This window comes from Natrix helvetica (genome assembly GCF_964273705.1).
Source record: "Natrix helvetica genome assembly, chromosome: 3".
Taxonomy (NCBI): Eukaryota; Metazoa; Chordata; class Lepidosauria; order Squamata; family Natricidae; genus Natrix; species Natrix helvetica.
In genome coordinates, this window is record NC_138549.1 from 177443031 (window position 1) to 177467858 (window position 24828).

The 24828-nt window shown below is 48.0% G+C and overlaps 1 protein-coding gene across 1 annotated transcript in view; it reads right to left on the bottom strand.

The window, feature by feature from the left end:
* CTNNBL1 (catenin beta like 1) overlaps positions 1-24828 on the bottom strand; it is an 89927-nt gene that overhangs the window by 12759 nt on the left and 52340 nt on the right. The window lies entirely within an intron of this gene.

The following is a 24828-nucleotide window of genomic DNA, read 5'->3' on the forward strand; positions in this document are numbered from 1 at the left end:
GCCCCCTTTCAGTAAGACCCCCTCCCTCAAGCCATCGAAGTGCCCCCCTCCGGCTGCCCCATGCACCCAGGCCTGGCCCAGCCGCTGAAAGCAGAGCCTGGTGGGCAGGTGGGTGTTGAAAACTGCCAAGCAATGCTGCCCCCCCCTTCACCCCAGCAACGCTTTTTCAACCTGCGTGGAACCCACTTTTGAGGCACTAGGGGGGTGAAGGTAAACTGAGTGGGGGGCACTTTTGGAAGGAAGGAAGCCCCCCTGCTAGAGGAGGTCAGTCCGAGACTGGACTTTCGTGGGAGAGAGACGCACTCATGCTTTGCGTGCTAACAGCATCCAGCGATGCGCTCCTTTCAAGGAGGGGGTGGGGGCTGCAGGTGCACATAGGAGGGGAGGGGGCAGGAGAGAACCAGGGCGACGGTTTGCAAAGGGGAGTATTTGTAGCTGAGGGTGGAAACGAGGGGTCCTGGGTGCCCTCTGAGCTTGGAGGTTTTCTTGCAGACCTTTCGTGACCCAACTAGGTAATATCATCAGTGCTAGGAGGGGGGTTGCAGAGAAGAGGAGGAGGAGGAGAACTGTGGGGTCATTGGGGCTCTCTGAGCTTGGCTGTTTTCTTGCAGACCTTTCATGACCCAACTAGGTAACATCATCAACTAGAAGGGAGGGGGGTTGCAGAGAGGAGGAAGAGGAGGAGAATTAAAATCAGTGGAACAGAAGTTTCCTCCAGACGTTGTGGGAGTTCCATCACGGGAGGTTTTTAAGAAGAGACTGGGCAGCCATTTGTCTAAAGTAGTATAGGGTCTCCTGCTTGAGAAGGATGGACTAGAAGACCTCCAAGGCCCCTTCCAACTCTGCTATTCTGTTGCTCTTTCATTTGTGACGGGCTCTACTGATCTGGCTTTGTTCAGAAGGTTGAGACCTTGGGGTGGTGGGATCCGGAATAGCAGGCCCCCCTGAACCTCCTGGATGCCCCCCCCCCCCCCGCCCCAGTCACCACTCAGGGATTCTGCTCAGCCGGAGTTTTCCCGCAGAGGCAGGCAGGGTAGGAGAGACTCTAATTGGATTGATCTCGACTCCGCCGGCTGTAAAGCAGAATACAGATCCCTCCTTCCGTGCCTGGCATCGGCTCAATTCTTGACCCAGGGGCTCTTCTTCCTCCTCCACGCCCCCCTTTTAATGGGCATCGGCCCAGAGGGGAGGGAGGGAGGGAGGGAGGGGAGGAAGAGGGGAAGCAGCCACAGGAGGTTGTTGTGGGCTGAAGCAACAACCCCCCCCAAAGCACAGCCACCCACATCTCCCACGAAAGCCACTGAGGGTTTTCACAGGAAGGAAGGAAGGGAGGGAGGGAGGGAGGGAGGAAAGAACAGCTAGAAAGAGAGGAGGGGAGGGAAGAGGTTTCTCTTAACAAGCTCGGAAGAGCCTGGGCTGCCTGCCCTCCATGCCAATCGGTGCCCTGGTGCCCAAATCCTCCTTTTGTTCTCGCAGGAGAGGTTGAGGGCAGAGGTTTTCTCCGTCCTGCCTGCCAGATGAAATTGGGCTCCCTGGGACAAGAGGTTTCTCCTCAGCCATGAAAATGAGGCCCCTCCCTGCCTGGCCCTTCCCTCCCCCCCCCACTTGGAGGGGGGGCACAGCCTCAACTGTAGATCAATGGAGGGTGGGCTAGGGAGAGGTCTCTCTCTAGAGAGGGGCTCAAACAAGAAGGGGAGGGGGGGAGCAGCCATGATGGGCACCCCTCAGAGGGTCCAAGGTGAGGCGGGGGGGCTCACTGGTGGGGCAAGTCAGATAAGGATCCTGGCTGTTCCTTGGCTGCTCCTCAAAGACCCCGTAACAGAAGAGCTGGAAGGGGCCTTGGAGGTCTTCTAGCCCAACCCCCTGCCCATGATAGGAGACCCTAGACCACTTCAGACAAATGGCTCTCCAGTCCCTTCTTGAAAGCCTCCAGGGATGGATTTCCACAGATGTTCTTCAGGGCTTTCTTTTAGCCTCCAGCCCCCCAATTCCCTGTGATCTGTGACTGATTAACTGCTGTTTGTATGTACACGGTGAGCTTCTGCACCAGACACAAATTCCTTGCGTGTCCAATCACCCTCGGCCAATCAAGTATTTCTTCTATTCTATTCTCCTTCCTTCTTTCCTTATTCTGTTCCGTTCTGTTCCATTGCTTCCATCCATTCCATTCCTTATCCTATTCCATCCCATCCTTTCTGTTCTGTTTTGTGCTATTCCATTTCTATCACCATCTTCATTGCTCTTCTCTGCACTCTTTCTAGAGTCTCAACCTCTTTTTTACATCCTGCCTGCACAAGCCCCTTCCCCGTAATGCCCCTCCTCTCTCACTGGCAGTAAGCAACGCGAGGCTTGCCATGCGGGCAACACAAAGTCCCCCTGTGTGAAGCAGACAAAGCCACCTTCTGCCAGAGGTCTGCCGTGCAGCACCAGAGTTCACAACAGCCCCTCAGCGGGTCCCACCTGCACACTCCCCAGGCCCCCAACGCCTTCACAAGCGTCACTCGGCAGCCACAGATTCATCCCACAACAGACAGAATTAACAGAGGTGGAAGGGACCTTGGAGGTCTTCTAGTCCAACCCCCTGCTCAGGGAGGAAATCCTGACCTGTACCACTCCCAAGAAATGGCAGTCGGGTCTCTTCTTGGAAACCTCCAGTGATGGAGAACCCACAACCTCTGGAGGGAAGGAGTTCCACTGATTAATTGTTCCAACTGTCAGGAAAACTCTCTTTGCTTCTAGGTTGTTCTCTTGGTTAACAGAACAACAGGGTTGGAAGGGACGTTGGAGGTCTTCTAGTCCAACCCCCTGCTCAAGCAGGACTTCTAGCATTCCAGACAAATCATTGTCCAATCCCTTCTTAAAAAACCTCCAGTATTGAAGCAACTACAACATCTGGTGGCAAGCAATTCCACTGGTTAATTGTCCTCACTGTTAGGAAGTTTCTCCTTAGTTTTAGGTTGCTTCTCTCCTTGGTTAGTTTCCACCCATTGCTTCTTGTCCTGCCTTCTGGTGCTTTGTAGAATAAGTGGACCCCCTCCTCTTTGGGGCAGCCCCTCAAATATTGGAAGACTGTCACCATGTCTCCCCTGGTCCTTCTCTTCATTAAAATAGACGTATCCAATTCTCCAAGGCAACCGTTCTTCATATGTTTTAGCCTCCAGTCCCATCATCTTTGTTGCTCTTCTCTGCACTCTTTCCAGAGTCTCTACATCTTTTTTAGATCGAGATGACACTGTAAGCCGCTCAGAGTTGCCTTGAATTGCGACATATAAATTTAATAATCTTTTTTTTTAAAAAAAAATCCCTGCGGAGGTCTCCAAAGCCCCCCCCCGCTTGATGGCCGTGAAGAGCGGAGGCCGTTTGAGAGAAATCCTCGCTTCCACCTGTGCTTTTCCTGCCGATGCTCCAAGCCGGAGCGCTTCCTCCCCCTGGATCTTGCCTCCTGCGTGATGCCAATACATATTGCAAAGCATTACACATGTCTGATTAATTGAATAAACCCGCTTGCTCTGCCTGTCTTGTCGCTGCAAATTCATCTCCGGTGTAAAAGGCTGACCGGGTGAGGAGCCTGCGAAGATGTTTCACTCCTGGAGCAGGAAAAACAAAAAGCCTCAGAGAATCTGGAGGGAGGGGGGGGACTATTATAGGGAGCGCTCGCTTTATGACCACAGTGGAGCCCCAAAAGTTCCATCGCTAAGCGAGGCAGTTTTGTGAAGTGAGTTTTGCCCCAGTATTGATGAACTTTCCTGCAACGGTTTGTTTAAGGGAACTGCTGCGGTTAAGTAAGTCACATGGTTGTTAAGCAAATCCAGTTTCCCCATTGATTTAGCTTGTCAGAAGGTTGCAAAAGGGGATCACATGACTCCGGGCCACTGCGACCGTCGTAAACACGAGCCAGCTGAGAACCATTCATCATTGGAACGGAAACGGTGGAAGCTCCATCCCGGGAGGTTTTCAAGGAGAGACCGGACAGCCATTGAAGTGGTGTGGGGTTTCCTGCCTGAGCAGAGGGTCAGACTAGAGGACCTCTGTGGACCCTTCCAACTCTGTTATTTTGTTAGAGCCAAGGAGGAATTTCCTGACATTGAGAAGCATTAACCAGTGGAACGGCTTGCCTCCAGAGGTCGCGGCTCCTCATGGAGAAATTGCACAGCTGTTTGGCTGGAATGGTCGAGGGCAGGGATGGCGACCCCTTTGGCATCAAGTGCCCAAACCGAAACGCATGTCCGTGTGCTGGAGCACGGAAACCGAAGACCAGCTGGCCACATGCCCAGGCCATTTTTTGGCCGTTTTCAGGCCGTTTTTTTGGCCGTTTTCTGGCCTGTTTTCTGGTGCTCTTCGGAAACAGAAGAGCAGCTGGCGACAACACGTTTTCTCCCCAGAGAAGGCTCTGTGTGCCACCCCCGAGGCAGGTGCCATGGGTTCGCCATCAGGGGTCCAGGGCAGGGGAGTCAAACTCGAGGCCCACTGGCAGGATCCGGCCTGCGGGATGCTTAAATGCGGCCCACGGGGCCGGCCTGAAAATACCAAAGGACACCCGCCCACCAGCCTGTGGTGCCTGTGCTGGCTGAAAAAGGGCCGCGTAGCCTGTTTTCGGCCAGCAGGTTGCTGCGGGAGGAAATGGAGGGAGAAAACAAGGCGCAGGGGGGCTGCCCGTGGGCTCCCTGTGCTCCGCTTCGGCTGGCAGAGTGCTGCAGGAGGCGTCCGTCCCGTCTCCCCCGGTGGAGGATAACTACAAATCCAGTTTGACACCCCTGGTGCAGGGTTTCCTGCCTGAGCAGGGGGTCGGACTAGAAGACCTCAGAGGTCCCTTCCCGCTCTGTTATCTGTCCCCCCCACCCCCGCCACAGCTCCCCCCTCCCCCCGAAGCCGGGCCGGTGGCTGCCTTCTCTCTGTGCTTCCCATGGACCTTCCTCTTTCCATCACTCAACCTGGAGAAGTCGAGCAATTAACAGTCTCGTTTTATTCAAGCCGCTTGGCACCTTGATTCACGACGTTGGGGAGGCTGGGGAGCCGGGGGAGGGGGGGAGGGGACTTTGAACACTGAAGTGTCAGGGATCTGCGGGGGGGGGGGGAGACGACAAGGGTGCAGCTCCACTTGTCACAAGGCTGGTCACAGGAGACGTCCGTCCATCTCTGCCAGCCAGGCTCTGAATGAAGGGGAGGCAGGGGGCTGCTCTATTGTTCCTCTGGATCGGACCATGCCGCCCCTCCCCCCCCCGGTCTGCTTCTTCTCCTTCGTGGCACGGACACCCCCCTGAAGAAAGGGGTGGGAGGAGGAAGTGTGGGGCAGGAGAGGCCTTCCCCCCTCCCCCTCCCTCTTGAAATGGCCTAGGAGGAGGCAGGAGGAGAGGGAGGGGGCAGAGCAGAGGCCCAGAGGGACCAAAGGCTCAGGAAAAACGGGGTGGGGCCAGATGACCAACCGGGCCCCAGAAAACAAGGACACAACCCCTCAGGAGCAGCAAGGAAGCCACCTACTGTGCTGTGAACAGAGGGGGGGGGGGGGAGCGAGGAGGGAGGGCAGGCACAGAGGGAGGGGAGTGGGTTAAAACCTTCCACTGGGGCAGGGAGGGAAAGGCAGCAGCTTTGAGTGATTCCCAAGAGAATGAAATTTGGGGACGCTGTGGCTGCTTTGTTGCTACCAGCTACTGCTGCTTTGCTCATGTGATCTCCACTCTCAATGTTCTCTGACAGTTTCCCAGCCACTCTCGCAATCCCTCACTTCCTTCTCCACTCGGCAGCAGCCACTTACCTGCCTGCAGGAAGGGAAGGGAGAAGAGGGCAGGGGAGGGGGTGGGATAGGATGTAAGGTAGGTAGGTAGGTAGGAAAGAAGGAAGGAATGAGAATGGAAGGAAGGAAGGAAAGAGGGAGGAAGTAAGAATGGAGAGGAGGGAGGGACAAAGGAAGGAAGAAAAAGGAAGAAGAGAGGGAGGAAGGAGGGAGGAGTAAGAATGGAAGGAAGGAGAAAGGAAGGGAGGGAGGAAGGAAGGAAGGGAAGGAAGAGGAGGGAATGAGGGGGGAGGGAGGGGGGAAGCAAGCGAAGGAAGGAGGGAGGAAAGGAGGGAGGAGGAAGAATGGAAAGAAGGAAGGGAGGGAGGGAAAGGATGGAAGAAGGAAGGGAGGGAGGAAGGAAGGAGGGAAGAAGGAAGGGAGAGAGGAAGGAAGGAGGGAAGAAGGAGGGAGGGAGGATTTCTGATGCTTCCTGTCAGCTTCCCCCAGAGAAACTCAATGGGGAAGCCGGGAGGATGGGGGAAGCCCCTCCTCTGCTTTTCTGCCCACCTGTGGTCATCCTCCCCCCCTTTCAGGTAGGGAGATGCCCCTGCAATCCCAGGGGGCCCAGGTTGCCCACTTCTCCTCCTCCTCCTCCTCCTCCTTCTCCTTCTCCTAATTAGGCCGAGGCTTTCGTGAGTTCCCTCTGCCTTCCTCAGATGCAGGGAGCATTACTGATATGCATTAAGTATGTAATTCCTAAGTAGATTTGCTAAGTACGGTTAATAAGCAGACATTTGTGGGAACCGGCTGCAGGATTACAGATAAAAATTACCGATAGAGGTTTAAGAGGGAGAAATCAATGCAGATTTATAGAAATAAGCATGAAAATCTGTTTTATGGAGAAACATTAGCAGGGAATCTAAGTCATAATACTCCCTGTTCCTGCGGTGGGAAGCCTGCTGGGGGGCCGTTCCCAGAGAACCCCCCCCCAGAAGATCCTTCCTCCCCATCCATGGGGGGGGGAGGAAATAGTAGCTCCTGCAAGGCTTCAAACCCCACAAGCAAAATATGACAGTAAGAGGCTAATCCCAAGGCATCTGCCAGGGAGAACAAAATGACAGAATAACCGGGTTAGAAGCAGGAGCGCCTAGCCTAGACCAGGGCTCGGATGAGGACTCTGTGTCGGAGGCAGAGAGGGGGGCCAGGGCCGTCTGACACTTAGCAGCTGCCTTCGGAGTCAGACATCAGTGGGGCAGAAGAACAGCTGGAGCCTGTTCCCAGTGAGCGCATGCGCAGAGTTGCCAGACGAAGGATACGGCTAAAGGACAAGGGTCGACTTGGGAGTAAGGCCACAGGTGGACGATGAAGGGCCCCTCCCAGAGGAAATAATAGAGGAGCGCCAGGGGAGTGGAGTTTGCAGGAGGCCATTAGTTCGCTTCATTGGTTCGTGACTCTCTGAGGCTCCTGGCCAAGTTGTGCAGAGATTGGCCTGGCAGCTCTCCAAGCCAGAGAAGATCTGTGACCGTAAATCCTCCCCGGAAAGACTTTTGATGGATGTGAAGGAGCAGAATTCACAGCCAATTAATCCAAGGGGGGGGGGGGTTTGTCGGGACCAGGAGTTTGCTTCCGGCCCTTGGGAAGCCTCGGCCAGGACACCGTCCAGTCTCTTTTTAAAAGAAACTTCTAGTCCACACCAACCTGCCTCGTTGAGGCCATTTTATCTGCAGAAAGTCCCCTCGGAGAAAGTTAGGGTGGGGCCGGCGGAGAGTCCTGGATGCGAAGGCTGCTCCACACGACATAAAGACAAACGTCTGGCCAACTCAAACCTGTGTGGCAGCTGTCTGCCTTCGTTTGCTTCCCCTGGTTGGAACGTGACTTAGGACCGTTTTTCACACTTACGACCTTTGTGTCATCCCCAGGGGCACCTGATCAAAATTCACAGCCTTGGCAACTGACCCCTATTTATGACCGCTGCTGTGTCCCATGATCCCCTTTTGCAACCTTCTGATGAGAGAAGTCAGGGGAGAAGGCAGATCCACTTAATGACCGAGTGACTGACTTAACAACTGCAGTGATTCACTTAGCAACGGAAGCAAGAAAGGGAGCAAAACAGGGCTCTTCTTTCCATTTTTCCTTCCCTCCTTCCTCCCTCCCTCCCCTCCATTCTTCCTCCCTCTTTCCTTCCTTCCTTCCATTCTCCTTCCTTCTTTTCTACCTACTGTATCTGCCTACCTTAATCCTTATCCTACGCCCTCCCCTGCCCTCTTCTCCCTTCCATTCCTGCAGGACCCTTCCCCGAATTATCACTCGGGCACAACTGCACAATACACGGAAACTGAGGAGAACAGCCCTGAAATAGCGCCAACGAGTGCCAGCCCCCCCTTCTCCCCCACTCCCAACACGAGGCGGAAGGCCTCTTGCAACTGTCACAAGGAACCGGCCTTAGGAGACAGAGTTTCTGCTCTGCGTAAACAGGCGTTGGCTGGGAAGCGCATGTACGAAGGACGCAGTGTGTTTAAACAGCTGGGAGAGACTAGGAGGCGAGATCAGAGTCAACTTAATCGCTTTTAGCCTCCCGCCTGGCAAATATTTGTCCACTGAGCACAACTGCATGGACCCACTTGGCTGGGAGGGGGCTCTTTTCCAACCCGGGGAATGGCTCTGATCGACAAGCAACGCAGTGGGCAACCAGGGGCAGCGCAGGCGGGAGCCCTGGGTGGCGCAGGGACTCTGCTAACCCGTGGGGGTCAAGTACATCGGGCACCTCAGATTTATGCCTTTCGCAGCAAGTTTGGTCCCAGGAAAGGAAACCAGGGATTGCCTTTGAGTTTCACACTCTTCCGTTTTCCCAGCTCTGGGAGAAAGAGGAGGAAGTCAGGCCTGCAGCCCTCTTTTCCTTGGGTCTCTGGCCTGCCACCCCCTCCCATTATTCTGCTAGGCACTTTCTATGGTGGGAAAATGGGAGGGGGGATTGTACGGAGGTAGATGTAGCCATAGCAATATTCTTTCTAGAAAGCCAAGGTCATCCTTTCTCTTTGCATCTCTGCATCTGACCAGAACTGGATGGGGGGAAGCTGCCAGCATGGCAGGGGAAGATTGGACTAAGGGATGGACTTGTGGGGGTGAGGGTAAGACCTTGAACTTTTAATTGGGTGGGGGAAACCTTGAAGTTTTCATTTTTTATTTATTTTTTTTATTTTTTTTTTATTTTAGTGAAAAGTTTTACACAAAACAAAAAAAAATTTTTTTAAACATTTTCTCCCTCCCCTCCCCCTCCCCCCACCCACCCACCCCATTTCCCCACCCTAACCCTCCCTAACCCAACCCCTGACTTCCCAGATAGAGACAGAAGCACAGTTACCAGCAAATCTGAAAAACAAATATCCCAATAATAATATGCATATATCAGAATAAAAACAAGATAAGACAAAAAAGACAAAAAAGGAGAAAAACCATCATAACCTCCTTTCCAAAACCATTACTACATATTTATGAAACATTTCTCAACCAAATCCCATAGACACTTCCTTTGAACCGTACCTTAATTTTACAAAATCAATCCAGGGATACCAATCTATAATATACTTATCGTAAGAGTGATCTTTTAGATATACAGAAATTTTATCCATTTCGGCAAGATTTGCTACCTTAAGTATCCATTCTTCTATAGAGCATAATTCTGCTTTCTTCCAATATTGTGCTACCAGCAGTCTAGCTGCTGTAATCATATACAATATTAATTTAGTTTCAGCAACAGTGCAGTCAGGTACTATGCCCAATAGAAAAAATTGGGGAGCAAATTTAATTTTTCTTTTAAGAATCTTCTTCTGCATTATCCACCATATTTTAATCCATAAAGCCTTAACTTTCTTACAGGACCACCAAATATGAAAGTAAGAAGCGTTTGAACAATCACACCTCCAGCACTTAGGATTGTGATTTGGATACATTTTAGACAGCTTAGCTGGATCTAAATGCCATCTATAAAACATCTTGTAAAAATTTTCCCTTAAATTCTGGGCTTGCGTAAACTTCACATTTCTAATCCAAATCTTCTCCCATGTATCTAGGGTTATAGGCTCCTCTATATTCTGTGCCCACTTTAACATACAATCCTTAACTAACTCAGAAGCAGAGTCTCTCTTTATCAAAATATTATATATTCTTTTAATATGAAATTGTCCTTGGTCCCTAATTTGCTCAGTCAACTCATCATACGTATTCTCAATACCTATCCTCATATCTTCCTTAAACCTAAATTGTAACTGTTGATATTGAAACCAAGTCTGAACAATCTTTTTATCTTTTAGTTCATCTATCAACTTTAGCTCCCAATGATTATCTACCCAATCCAACAGTTGAGCATATGTAGTTTCATCGTGCCTCTGTGTTATACTAATATTTTCTATCATATGCCTTGGTATTACCCAATCAGGAATCTTACATTGCATATTTGGCTGATATTTCTTCCAGACTCTTAACAACGCAGACCTGTATATATGCGTTCTAAAAGCAAAATCCTGCTTTTTACCATACATTAAATACGCATGCCAACCATAAAGCAGATCATATCCTTCTAGATTAAGAATTCTCTCCTCCGTCATATTTATCCAGTTACTAATTGCTCCCAGGACAGCTGCATCATAATACAACATCAGGTTAGGCATTTTCAATCCTCCTCTCTCCCGCACATCTTGTATAATCTTCAACTTAACTCTGGGTTTTTTCCCATCCCATATAAACTTATTTATATCCCCTTGCCACTCTAACAAGGTAGCCTCTCTTTTAATTATTGGTATCATCTGGAACAAAAATAAAAACCTCGGTAGTATATTCATCTTAACCGCAGCTATCCTTCCTAAGAAAGACAGCTTCAGTTTCCTCCACGAGGCCATTTCTTGTTGAACCTTATGCCAAAGCGGCTCATAATTATTTTTATAAAGTTTTGTATTAGAGTTTGTTAAATAAACCCCCAGATATTTAACTTTTTTAACTACTTCAAAACCCAATAACTGCTGGAGTCGTTCAGCTTGAGTACTAGACATATTCTTAAGCAACATTTTTGTCTTAGAATAATTCACCTTAAACCCCGAAACCGCCCCATAATCCAGAATCTCATGTAATAACGGTTCAATAGATTGTATAGGTTTCGAGATAGTAAGAACTAGGTCATCAGCAAAAGCTCTCAATTTATATTCATGATGCCTAATCCGAACACCTTGAATCTCTGTAGATTGACATATCCTATTCAACAATATTTCCAATACTAATACAAATATAACCTTGAAGTTTTCAGATTCAGAGTTTCTCAACCCAGATATTTGTTCCTACAAGTCCCTTCCAGCACTGATGGTGTTACCTACCCTGTTTCCCCAAAAATAAGCCCTCCCTGGATAATAAGCCCCTCCCAAAAATATTGCAACACAGCAGCAGCCCTGAGGTGGCCCTGCTCGCCGCTTCCTGCACCTCAAAAATAATAAGACCTCCCCGAAAATAAGGTCAAGCACTTATTCCTGGGGTCAAAAGAAAATAAGATGCTGCTTTATTTTGGGGGAAACCCGGTAGTTGGGTAATGGCATGTCTGCAAGAAAACGAGCACAGTCCTCTTCCTCCTCTCCCCCTCCTCTCCTCCTCCTCTCCACAAACCCCACTCCCTTCTAGCACTGATGATGTTACCTAGCTGGGTCATGAAATGTCTGCAAGGAGATCACCACAGCCCTCCTCCTCCTCCTCTTCTTCCTCCTTCTCTCCCTCCCCCCTCTCCTCCTCCTTTTCTTCTCCACTCCAGAAATTCCCCTCCCTTCCAGCACTGATGATGTTCCCGACTTGGGTAATGAAATGTCTGCAAGAAAACCAGGGACTTCAAGAGTCTCTTCCAGGCCTAGAATTCCCAGGAGGTCGTCTAGGTGCCACTGATCCAATTCCAGCCCCCAGTGATGAGAAAGCAGCCTGGCTCCAGGAGGCTTTCCTGACCCTCCTAAGTCCCAGGTTTGCCTGGGTGACTCCGGCGGCCCTCCCCTTCCCAGCGGCAGCAGCCCAGCCGGGGAAACCGAGGAGGGCTCCGGGCTGCAGACGCGGCACCAGGTAAATAATCTCCGGTTGGCACAAACAAGATCAGAAAGTGACACAAAGCCCAGGCCAGCTTGCCAACCCACCCTGGGGCTGCAAGGGGAGATAACGGCGATAATTAAAACGGTGGTGCACCAGGCAAGCCGGCGGCTTTGTCTGCCGGAGAACAAAGGAGGGGGAGGGGGAGCAGCCCCTTTCTCTCTCCTGCCAGCCTGGCTCCCTGCAGGAGGATGATGGGGCTGAGGGGGCGGAAGAGGGAGGTCAGGCAGACAGGCCCGCCTGGGGGTCCCGTTTGAGGTCTTGTGTCTGTTGTACCAAGAAAGGAGAAAATGTGTAGCTCGGGGTGTTAAGGGAGGGTCCTTTGTGCTCTCCGAGTTTGGTGGGGGTTTTTTTGTAGATGTTTCATGACCCAAAATAGGGAACATCATCAGTGATAGAAGGGAGGGGGGGTTAATAGGAGGAGGAGGGGGGGAAAGGGGACAGAAAAGGGGGATGGAGAAGGAGGAGCAAGAGGAGGAAGAAGAAAAGGGGGGAAGTAAAAAGGGGAAGGGGGAGGAGGTGAACTGCGGGGGGGTCCTTGGTGCTCTCTGAGCTTGGTTGTTTTCTTGTAGATGTTTCATGACCCAACTGGGTAACATCATCAGTGCCTGAAGGGAGGGGGGTTTGTGGAGAGGAGGAAGAGGGCCGAGGAGGACTTGGTACTTTCTGTGCTTGCTTCTTTCCTTGCAGATGTGGCCCAAACTCTCTTCCCAGCCCCCTTCCCTTCCGCACCCCCATAGCCTGTGGGTTTCCACCTATCCTTCCCTTTGCTCCCCCTCATTTAATCATCTTGTCATTTATAGGTTTTGTACAACATATAATCGATACTGGTTGGCAGCCGCTGTTGGTGTGTGTGTGTGTGTCAGAAGACGCACGACTGTCCTGCACAATTTACAGCTGTGGGAGGTGCTGGCCATACAGATGTGCTGCGCCCTTCAAGGGCGGATTTGGAAGAAGTCCTGCACAAAAATCTCTGCCTTTTTATCCCCCTTGTTTTACTTTCTAAGTCAGGGGTGTCCAAACTTGGGAACTTTAAGACTTGTGGACTTCAACTCCCAGAATTCCCCAGCCAGCCATGCTGGCTGGGGAATTCTGGGAGTTGAAGTCCACAAGTCTTAAAGTTCCCAAGTTTGGACACCCGTGTTCTAAGTCATCCAAGGTGGAAAAAACACACTTCAACACTCCTTCCTCCTCTATTCTCCCCACAACAAGCACCCTGTGAAATGGGTTGGAAAGAGAGAAAGGGACTGGCCCAAAGTCACCCAGCCGGCTTTCCTGCTAAGGCGGGACTAGAACGCCCAGTCCCCTGGTGATTGACCCAAAGGCACCTAGCCTGCTTTCCTGCCTGAGGCAGGACTAGAACTCCCAGTCCCCTGGTTCCTAGGCCAGCACCTTAGCCACTACACCAAACTGGCTCTCATCCAAGAGTGGCTCCTATCCTGGGCAAACCAGAGACAGAGCCCCCAAAACCTGCTCACAGGGGAGAAGGACTCCTGAACAGAGGCACCATCTCAGCCATGGGGCACCGCAACGAGGTCCTAGGCGCCACAAAGTCAGGCCACCGATTCCTAACGCATAGCAGTAACTCTGAGACGGACCTTGGAGTCTTAGTGAACAACCAGTTAAATAGGAGTCAACAATGTGCAGCGGCAGCTAAAAAAGACAACAATATCCTAAATTGCATGAACAGAGGGATACAATCAAGATCAAGGGAGGTATTACTACCACTCTGTAAAGCCCTTAGTAAGGCCACACCTAGAATCCTGCATCCAGTTTTGGTCACCACACTGTAAAAAAGATGTGGAGACTCTAGAAAGAGTGCAGAGAAGAGCAAGAAAGAGGATTAGGGGACTGGAGGCTCAAACATACAAAGAACGGCTGCAGGAACTGGGCCTGGCTAGTCTAGGGAAGAGAAGGACCAGGGGAGACAGGATAGCAGTCTTCCAATATTTGAGGGGCTGCCACAGAGAGGAGGGGGTTAAGCTATTCTCCAAAGCACCCGAAGGCCAGACAAGGAATAAAGGATGGAATCTGAACAAGGAGAGATTCAACCTGGAATGAATGAGAAATTTCCTGACAGTTGGAACAGTTCACCAGTGGAACAGCTTGCCACCAGAAGTTGTGGGTGCTCTATCACTTATGAGAGTTTCAAGAAGGGACTGGACTGCAGTTGGTCAGAAATGGTGTAGGGTCTCTTGCTTGGTGGGGGGTTGGACTGGATGACCTACAAGGTCCCTTCCAACTCTGTTAATCTCTATCTACCTTTTCTGCCCAAGACACGCAGAGATTTGGGGCTTCACGGAAGGAGAACTTAGCTGACTGTTTCTACGACTCATTAACTCTACTACGCCTGTTCCCCCCTCGTAGGAGAGTTGGAAGAAATCCTTTCCTGAAATCCAACGATGCACAGTCTTAGCTACTTACGTTTAAATTATTTAACGCTATAAAGCAAACAAAAGAACCCCCACTGGTGCGCATTTTAACGAAAGGCATCTTTTAAAAACCCGAGATTGGAATGTATAATTCTAATAGCCCAGCATGGCAGCCCTACTTGAAATTCCCAGGGTCTCCAAACAGAAAGGCACCCGAGGGCCTCTGACCTGTAGATGGGGGCCAGGTAGGTTTCTGGATCTGGCCCCTGGCTCACAGCTGGAAACCGATTTAATCCAGCCCCGAATGGATCTGGAGCGAAGGGGTGCCCAGCAGTGGATCCCACTGTCAGACTCTGAGCTTGGTCTTAGAGGCTCTGGCCCAAAATGCCTCCAATTAGAACGATTTCCAAACCTTTCAGGGCTGCCGGCATTTGTCTCCGGAAGAGAAACAGGACGCAAACCAAGTTCTTCTGCCTGCCCCACAAGTTGCCACAGAAAGGGACACTTCCATCGCGCTGCCAAAGGTAACCACAAAGGCTGTTTCCAAGGACAGAAAGTGCCGTGTAAGGAGGAGAATTGCCTATGTTTCGTTTTTTCCAGCCTCGCCTGCTATAATACTCTCATTTCTTACGGAGGTCTCCTTAGTGAGGAAATGGGCAGGAAAAGATAAACAGCTTGTAGAAGCAGGGAAACCCCCCCCCAATATAATCTCTGCGCACAACCTAAACTGGCCAAGCATTACGAGGTATATTTGAGAAAGTTTACGTCTCTGGAGATTCTCCATCATTCAGGTCACCGATTGTCCCCAAAGGGCTTTTCTCAAAAGGCAACTGGACTTCCTTTTTCCTTGAGGACGTTTCGCTTCTCATCCCAGAAGCTTCTTCAGTTCAAAGAATCGATATTGGATGCATCCATGCATTCATCCATCTGATAATGGTCACCCATCCCCCCAATAATGGTCTGCCATCCTTCCACCACTCCCTCCCTCCCTCCATCTAACAATCCATCCATCTGCCTGCCTGCTATTCATCCAATAATATCAACCTATCCATCCTTCTATCTGATAATGGTCTACCTACCATCCATGCACCCATCCACCCAATAACGGTCTACCATCCCTCCATCTACCCCTCCATCCAACAATCCATCCACCTGCCTGTTATTCATCCAGTAATATCTGTCTATCCATCCATCCATCCATCCATCCATCCATCCATCCATCCATCCATCCAATCATGGTCTACCATTCCTCCCTCCCTCCACCCATCCAACAATATCCATCCAACCAACAATCCATCCGTCTGTCTGCCTATCATCCATCCAACAATACCCATCCATCCACCCTCCCACCTCCTTATCTACAGGGATGCCACTGGGCATCTATCTGCGTGTTCAGCCTTGTTTCCAACTCAAGAAAGAGTACAGCTAGTTTCCATTCTCGGACGTGGGAGCAGAATGGCAGCCTGGGCAGAACCAGTCCAGTTCACCCATGACCAATGATGGGGGGAAGCATTTGAGTAAGGTCCGAAGGGAGCTGCCCACTCCCCTTCCAGGACAGAAGAGCCCCCAAAGCAGCCCATCTCTTCACAGGAATCCATCCTGACAGGGAGCTGTTGGTGGCTGCACAGTTCATGGTTTTGGGTTGCTCTGATAGCTAAGCCATCATTATGGGAAATTAGTAGCCCTTATTTTATGTTCTTTTATTTTTATGCGTTCTGCTTTTACAGTCCATAACACCAAAGGCCCAATGTCTGGAAGCAGTGTGTACATTAAAAGGTTATTAGCACATCCATATTTTTAAAAAAACTCTTACATACTTTCCCTCTGAAAATGCTTAGTTAACTTTGCTTAGTAATATCCTGCCTTTGACCCAATTCCTTAACAAGGTTTATTTTTGAAAAACAAAGAGGATAATCTGAAATCAAAGACTCATTAGAGCTCTACAGAATTGGAATTGAGGGGGGGGGGAGATCCCAGGCCAAGATCCCAGCGGGGCTTCCGGGTTGCAAAGCCTGCAGCGCCTGCCTTAAGGGGGGAGGCCGATCCAGGCGCCCAATTCTCCACCCCTTGCAAGATTCTGGGTGGGTTGTGGGGAGAGGGTGCTCTCGGGGTTGCTTTTATGTAGGATGTTATTTCTCCTGTTGGATGGATGGATGCGAGGGAATGAGGGAGAATGGGAGGAAGTAGGGAGGAAGGGATGAATGAAAGAGAGAGAGGAGGGAGGGAGAGGGAGAGAGAGAGAGGAGGGAGGGAGAATGGAAGGAAGGGAAGAGAGGGAGAAAGGAAAAATGGAAAGGAGGGAAGGATGAAGGAAGGAAGGAAAATGGGAGAGCGGGAGGGAGTATGGAGGGAGGGAGGAGAATGGAAGGAACTAGGGAGGGAAAAAGAAAGAGGAAGGAAGGAAAGTGGGAGAGAGAATGGAGGGAAGGAGGAGAATGGAAGGAGGGAAGGAAGGAAACTGCCTTGATAGTCACCCACAGCAGGCGGAGGCCAAATCAGAGGTTTCCTTGACCCCCACCTGAAGGGGTCTCTGGGAGCTAGCAACCTAGTCATCAAAAGACACACGTATTTTAATCACTTAACAACAGGGTCGCTGACTTTTATCAACCGTGGCGATTTGCTTAACGACTGGGGCGAGAAAGGTCGTCAAACGGGGCAAAACTCACGTAACCACCTTCTCGTTGAGCCATGGAAATTTGGGGGCTCAATTGCAGTCGTAAGTCAAGGACTACCTGTGTTTGCAGCCCACCCGAAAGGTCAGCCCCTCCCCCCAGGGTCAGGTGTCCGTTTCCCTGGCCAAAGAGCTGGAAGCGAAAGTGACGGAGACGGCCGAGAGGTTTTGCAAAGGGCCATATTGCGGAGATGACAAGATATCCCTGGGCAGTGGGGGAGGGGGAGGGGGATACACCGCAGGGGCTACTTGGAGGGAAGATAACGGCTCCACCTGCAGAATTGCTCTAATTAAAACAAGCAATTAAAGGGGGGGGGATGAGAACTTATCTCTGGGCTGCCCTGCTTGGTGGGAGAAACAATGGAGAACTCATTAGGATGAGAAAAGGGCCAAGAGGAAAAAAAATAAATAAATGCATTTTTAAAATAATAATAATATTAATAAATTTAGGTATTCAGGTTTGTGTTTCCCATCCTTCCTCAAAAAACCCACAGCCTAATTTTAAAGCAGAGCACGAGGTGTCCTGGGAAAAGACCCCGCTACAATACGGAGGAGCCTGTCTTCTTATTGACGTTTTGTCATCTTGCAGAATTTTAAAATTTAATTATATATATATATATATATATTGGAAGCTTTCAGAAGCTTCAAGCTGAGGACAGAAAGTCCTACGTAAAGTGAGGCCAGGGAAGGGCTGGAGGTGGAAGCGAGGCTTGCTTGGTTCTCTCTGAGGAGTCAAAGCACTCCTCGGGAGGGGAGAAGCGAAGGGAACGAGGGCTTGGCTGAATCAGGGCTGGCGGGGGGAAGAATTCTCGAATCAAACACCTGGAAGGGACCTTGGAGGTCTTCTAGTCCACCCCCCCTCCCCTGTCCAAGGCAGGATCCTGATACCACCCTACTCAATCTCTCTATAGAGATTAGGGCCTCCTGCTTGAGCCAGGGACTGGACTAGGAGACTTCCAAGATCTGTTCCAGCACAGATCTGGAACTGTGTTCTTCTGTACATTTTTCTTCAAAGCCTCCAGTGTTGGAGCCTTCACAACGTCTGGAGGCAACTTATGTCCCGCTGTTAATTGTCCTCACTGTTAGGAAGTTTCTCCTTAATTCCAGGTTGCTTCTCTTCTTGGTTAGTCTCCACCCATTGCTTCGTGTCCTGCTTTCTGATGCCTTGGAGAACAGACTGGCCCCCTCTTCTCTGTGGCAGCCCCTCAGGTATTGGAAGACAGCAGGAGAAAGGAGCTGACGTCACGATGATACGACGTGGGATCTCAGGGCTCCGAGGTCACAGTCGATACTTTTGCCACTGGACGGTCCATCTGGACTAAACTGTCACGAAGAGATGGTGCCAGGGAAGAGTCCGTCTTGCTGATCTCAGGGACATCGCAAAGTCCCTGATTGATCCAAGAGAATCTCTTCTAGCCGGCGACAAAAAGCACAGCCTCAAGCTGCTGAAGTCGGGAGAGCTCCGCAATGGAAGGAAAAGAGAAACTGTGTCCATCTGGTGAGGACATTTTATTTTTATAAAAGACTGCCCCCAAAAGATTGAAGTTAAATTAAATTGGCAAAGAAAAGGAAATAAGCGGCGGAATTAAGCATTATTGGATAGTGTGTTATCTTTTTTTATTTTATTTTTTCTAGTGATGGAAGTTTTGTGAATATTTTTTACTTTTTAAAATGAAAGTTTCAGATTTTCTTCTTCTATTTCTTTTTTTATCTATGGATTAAAATTTTTCCTTTACTTCTACGATATTGGTTGGAATGGATTTTTTCGTTTTATTTGGTTTCATTTAAGAACTTTATTTCCTCTAAGCCTGAAACATAAAGAAGATTCAAAAGGTATATAAAGAGGGTAGTAACCTTAGACGGAAAAGAAGTTACACTGCCACTTGGAGGTTGAGACCTGGAAACATTGCTTTTTCTTTTTTCCCTTTGATCATTTTGACCTTGCACTTCAAAGGCTTCAGCTTGTTTATAAAGAAGGGCATGGATTGTTTACGCAGGAGCTCTCTGGATGCTTTTTGCTAGCTGGAAAGAAGTGAAAACAAAGATTTGTTTTTAAACTAGAGTGGCAGTGTTTATTAATTGCAAGGATGACACGACTTCAAAAAGAAACCATAACACTACAACAGATTATATCGGGAATTCAAAAATTATTGGAAACAACGGAGAGAATTGAGAAGAGATTGGAAAATATTGAAAATATAAACTTTAATGTGGCAAAACCTGATGGAAAAATGGAAGATACTCAGCAAATTGAAAAAGTGGAGGCTGGAGTCTTAAAAACCCAGGGGAAAAATGAACAAAGAGGCAAGATAACCGTGGATATTGACAGTGAACTGAGTGTGGTTGGAGATGGAAAGAGTGGAACAAGGAAAGGGAAGATAGATGGAAAGGTGCTTTACTACAGATTTCATGGTATAGAAGAAGGAAAAAGGGAAGAATGGATGGACTTAAGGAGAGAATTTTTGACCAAAACACTACTGATAACCAAAGATAAACTGATTAAGGAAGCTGATGGAGGGTTTCGAGATTTTACAAGATATGTAATAAGCAACAAGTTGCAAAGAGAAGTCCAAACAAATTTGATTAAGGAAATAACCAGAAGATCAATTCCACAAATGGCAAAAGAAATAGGACTACACTATTATTGGAAAGACACAGGTTGAGATATGAAAACTAATAATAAAAAACTAGTTAAATTTAGTTAAAATTAGAGCATTATGTTAAAAATGTAGTAATAATGATAAAGTTAGATAAATAATTGATAAGGATAACAATGTATATATATATATATGCATTGGTTTGATAAGAGGAAATTTGGTAAAAAAATTAAATGGTGAAGAAAGGGGAAAAAGTAAGTTAAACTTTGTCAAACTAAATGACTGATAATGATAATAAATAATAATTTGTATTGACATGATAAAAAGGAAAATTTGATATAAATTGTAAACAATGATTAAAAAAAAGAGGTTTAAAAACTTCGTAAATTTGGTATAAATTTTTAAATGGTAAAAAAAGGGGGAAAAGTAAGTTAAACACAAACTAAATGACTGATAATGATAATAATGTAATAATTTGTATTGACATGTTAAGAGGGAAAATTGGATAAAAATTGTAAACAATGATTAAGAGGTTTAAAACCTTTGTTATTAAACATAATTAATTTTTTTTAAAATTTTGAATGTGTTATAAAGGAATAATGTGATTGGATGATACTGAAAATAGATAAGGGAATGCCGCTATGTGGTTTTGTTTTAAATTTTGGAATGTTTGTTATAAAGGGACGTTAAAACAACTATAGTCATATGAAGGATGAAGGATGATGATAGCAATATATATAAAAATATGTGTGATGTAAAGTAGACAATTTGATATGAATTAGAGGTGATGACGGTGGAAGGGATCCACGAAAACTCTGTGTAACCAATTGACACTCCTTCTACAATTTTGTAATGGAGGATGATTTTATTTGTTTTTATTTTAAAAAATAAAAAAAAATTGGGAAAAAAAGATATTGGAAGACAGCTACCATCTCTTCATTCAGTTAAACATACATACTTCCCTCAACCCTTCTTTGCACGGTTTAGTTACCAGATCCCTGATTGACTGTGTTGCTCTTCTCTTCACTCATTGTTGACCTTGGCTGACTTTGGGGGGAACTACCTGGGATGTCCTAGAGGAGATGAACCCTGACTGCTTTTTAGAAGGCCAGATCCCGAAGAGGAAACTCAAATGCTTTGGCCACCTAAGTAGAAGGAAGAAGGACTCCCTGGAGAAGAGCCAGATGCTGGGAAAGATGGAGGGCGAAAGGTGGAGGAGAATCAGGTGGCTGGATGGAGTCACTGAAGCAGCAGGCGTGAGCTGAAATGGACACCAGAGGATGGTAGAGGACAGGAAGACTTGGAGCAGGGGTCCCCAAACTTGCCAACTTTAAGACTTGCGGACTTCTGGAGAATTCTAGGAGTTGAAGTCCACAAGTCTTAAAGTTGCCAAGTTTGAAGACCTCTGTCTTAAAGGATGCTGGCTGGGGAATTCTGGGAGTTGAAGTCCACAAGTCTTAAAGCTGCAAGGTTTGAAGACCTCTGGCCTGGAGCAACATTGTCCATGTGGTCGCGATGGATTGGACACGACTTCGCAACTAACAACAATCTGGGATGCACCAATATTCAGGGTTACCCCACATTTCAGCATGGAATCAGAACTTGAGACCAAGGCGCTGCTTCGGGCCACAATGGGAGAACTCACCACAGAAGAGGTCAACAAATACAAAAGTTAAATTTACATGGACCCGTGGCCAATAATAATAAAGTCAATCCGGAAATGCAAGAGTTGCAATGATTTTGATGAAAACTTGGTCACTGATAAGAAAAGTGTGAAACCATTAATACAGGTAGTCCTCGACTTACGACCACAATTGAGCCCAATGTTTATGTCACTCAGTGAAACATTTGCGAAGTGAGTTTTGTCCCATTTTACTACCTTTCTTCCCACGGTTGTTAAGTGAAGCACTGCAGATGTTGAGTTTCTAACCCGGTTCTTAAGCCAGCCTGGCTTCCCCGTTGACCTTGCGTGTCAGAAGGTCGCAAAAGGGGATCGCGTGACCCCGGGACACTGCGACCGTCATAAATGTGAGCCAGCTGTCAAGGATCCAAGTGTAAATCACATGACTGTAGAGTTGTTGCAACGGTCGTAAGTGTGAAATATGACCCTAAGTGGCTTTTTTCAGTGCCATTGTAACTTTGAATGGTCACTAAATGAATGAAATAAATGACTGTTGTACGTCAAGGTCTACCTGTACATTGCCTTCTGTTCTTTAAACTTCCCATTTTATTCTTTTTGAGGATTTCTGTCTTCTCCTTCCTCTCCACCAACTCCTTTTCCTTTTTGAGTTTTGCCCCCTGATGCCCCTTCCTTTCTTCCTTTCCTTCTTTCCCTTCCTTCCCTCTTTTCTTTCCTTCCTTCCTTCCTTCCTTCCTTCTTTTCCTTCCTTCCTTCCTTCCCTTCCCTTCCCTTTCCCTTCCTTCCTTCTTTCTTTTCCTTCCTTCCTTCCTTCCTTCCCTTCCCTTCCCTTCCCTTCCCTTCCTTCCTTCCGGCTGAGCAGAGCACCTGGCCTATTTTCTAAACTCTCTTTCATAATTCAGGCCACATCTGCTGAGATCCCATCTTTTCTTTGAACATGCAAATTGTCCCATTATTCGCTTTATCGTGTGCTCTCTCCAAATCCACTTGCTTTTTCTCTCTTTCCCATCCTTCTCAATGACCTGCCGAAGAGCAAACATTTCAACTGTCTTGTTCCTTGTCACTTTTTACACTCTTTCAGCTGGAAATCTGCCAAATACCTTCCCTGCAGATGTTGTGTTCGCTCTTGCTACCTTTCCCTCTGCCTAAGAAAAGAATCAGCGCCTTTCTTCCAGCCACCCGCTGCGGACGCAGCCCCCACAAACACGTCAAGCAAGGGGTACAACTGCGGCCCACAGTGAGCTAATGCTTCCACTGCAGAAATTCCCACTTCTCTAGATACACCATCTACACCTGCAGCCTGGCCAGCCTTTCAATGTTCCCGTCACGGGCTTTGGAGGCTGCCGGGAAGGGACCTTTGCTGCAAGATTCCCAGTTAATTTGAGTCCCTGTTTCTCTTCGTTTTAGTTCCCATTAATTTTAACATTTCTGCTCTTTTTTTATATTCCTGATTTGATCATGCTGCGAAACGCCCAGTTGATTTGGATAGGGATATATATAGGTGGCATGCAATCGATCGATCGATCAATCAATCCATCAAATGGGGCAGCCCACCTGCAGGCAGACGACTTTTGAAGTTGCATTGTTTGCTAACAGATCACGGGATCAATTCTGAAGTGCTAGTTATCCCCTTTAAAGTCTTTTGGAGCCCAGCACTGCGATGTACGAGGCAACAACTGGCCAACATTGATTCTGTCCATGCAGTCAGGCCATTTGGAGAACACCCCCTGCAGATCTGGGGAAGGGAGTGGAAACTGACCAAGGAGAGATTCAACCAAGAAATAAGGAGGAATCTCCTGACAGTGAGAACCATCAACCGACGGAACAGAAGTTGCCTTTGGAACATTTAAAGCAGGGGTCTCCAACTCTGGCAACTCTAAGACTTGTGGACCTCAACTCCCAGAATTCAATGCTGCCTGGGGAATTCTGGGAGTTGAAGTCCACAAGTCTCAAAGTTGGACACTCTTTGAATATTTCATTTCACTTCCACACATATCACATTCATTCCCATAAAAACCTGTATTTTTTCATCATACTTTCAAAAGTGGGTTTTAATCCCTTATTTGTAACTCCGTTGCTTCTCCGAAAACTTCTTGTTTAGTTCTTTTTACCTTCTTCCAAAGTATTTTTTTTAAATTTCCACCAGAACTGTTCTGCGTTTTGTTTGCATCTTTTAATCTTATTCCTTAGTTTGTTTCGAGAACACTGATCTCTCTCTCTCTGTATTCATCTGATGTCTCCGTTTCTGTCTCTCTCTCATTCTGTGGACTGCATTCCTCCCTCATCTACATTTTTTCCTCCTTTCATCCTTCCACCAAGAATCCTTTTCACATACTTTTTCTCATTAGTGAATTCCACATATTGCTATTTCATTGGCAACATAATTCTTTCCTCTCTCTCTCTATCAAACTGCTTGCACCGTCTCTTTCCTTAAGGCCTCGTTCCTCTTAATCCTGACAGGAGATTAATATTTCTTCTGCTTTCAAGACTCCTGCAATGTCTCTCTTTCGCAATTGGATTTTCTTGGGTTCTCCCCCCTGAAAACGTTTTGATTCTCATCCAGGAAGCTTCTTCGGTTCCAGTTTCTTGGATGAGAAGTGAAACATTTTCAAAGGAAAAAAAAAAAAAGCCAAGTCCAATTGACTTTTGGAAAAGCTCCTCACTGGAGGATTTTCCCTAATATTTGCTTTTGTATTCTTTTCGTATGTCATATTATAAATTAAGAAAACTACAAATACTGACTTTTGGGAAAGCACCTTCGTGACAACCGTGATCTGGGTGATGGAGAATCTCCACGGACATTTATCCTGGAATAGTTTTGCACGCTGACGACGATTACAGCTACGTTCGTTCCTCAGAAATCTCAGTCAAATGTTCGTCACACTGAGCAATTCTTAGGGATCACAACTTCAGAAATAGCAACAGCCCTTAGACTTATATACCACTTCACAGTCCTTTTACAGCCCTCTCTGAGCAGTTTACAGAGTCAGCCTCTTGCCCCCAACAATCTGGGACCTCATTTGACCCACCTCGGAAGGATGGAAGGCTGAGTCAACATTGAGCCTGACAGGATCGAACTCCTGGCAATCAGCAGAGTTAGCCTTCAAAACACTGCATTCTAACCATTGTGCACCACGGACGGACGGACGGAAGGAAGGGTGGAAGGAAGGAAGGAAGGAAGGAAGGAAGGAAGGAAGGAAGGAAGGAAGGAAGGAAGGAAGGAAGGAAGGAAGGAAGGAAGGAATTAATTGCCCTTAGACTTATATGCCACTTTACGGTGCTATTACAGCCCTCTCTGAGCGGTTTACAGAGTCAGCCTCTTGCCCCCCAACAATCTGGACCCACCTTGGAAGGACAGAAGGCTGAGCCAACCTTAAGCCGGTCAGGATTGAACTGCTGGCAGTCGGCAGAATTAGCCTGCAACACTGCCTTCTAACCACTGTGCATCATGGATGGATGGGTGAATGGATAAAAGGAAGGAAGGAAGGAAGGAAGGAAGGAAGGAAGGAAGGAAGGAAGGAAGGAAGGAAGGAAGGAAGGAAGGAAGGAAGGAAGGAAGGAAGGAAGGGCAATAGTAATAGCAATAGCACTTAGACTTCTATACCTCTTCACAGTCCTTTCCAGTCCTCTCTAAGCGGTTTACAGAGTCAACATATTTGCCCCCAACAATCTGGGTCCTCATTTGACCCACCTCGGAAGGACGGAAGGTTGAGTCAACCTTGAGCCTG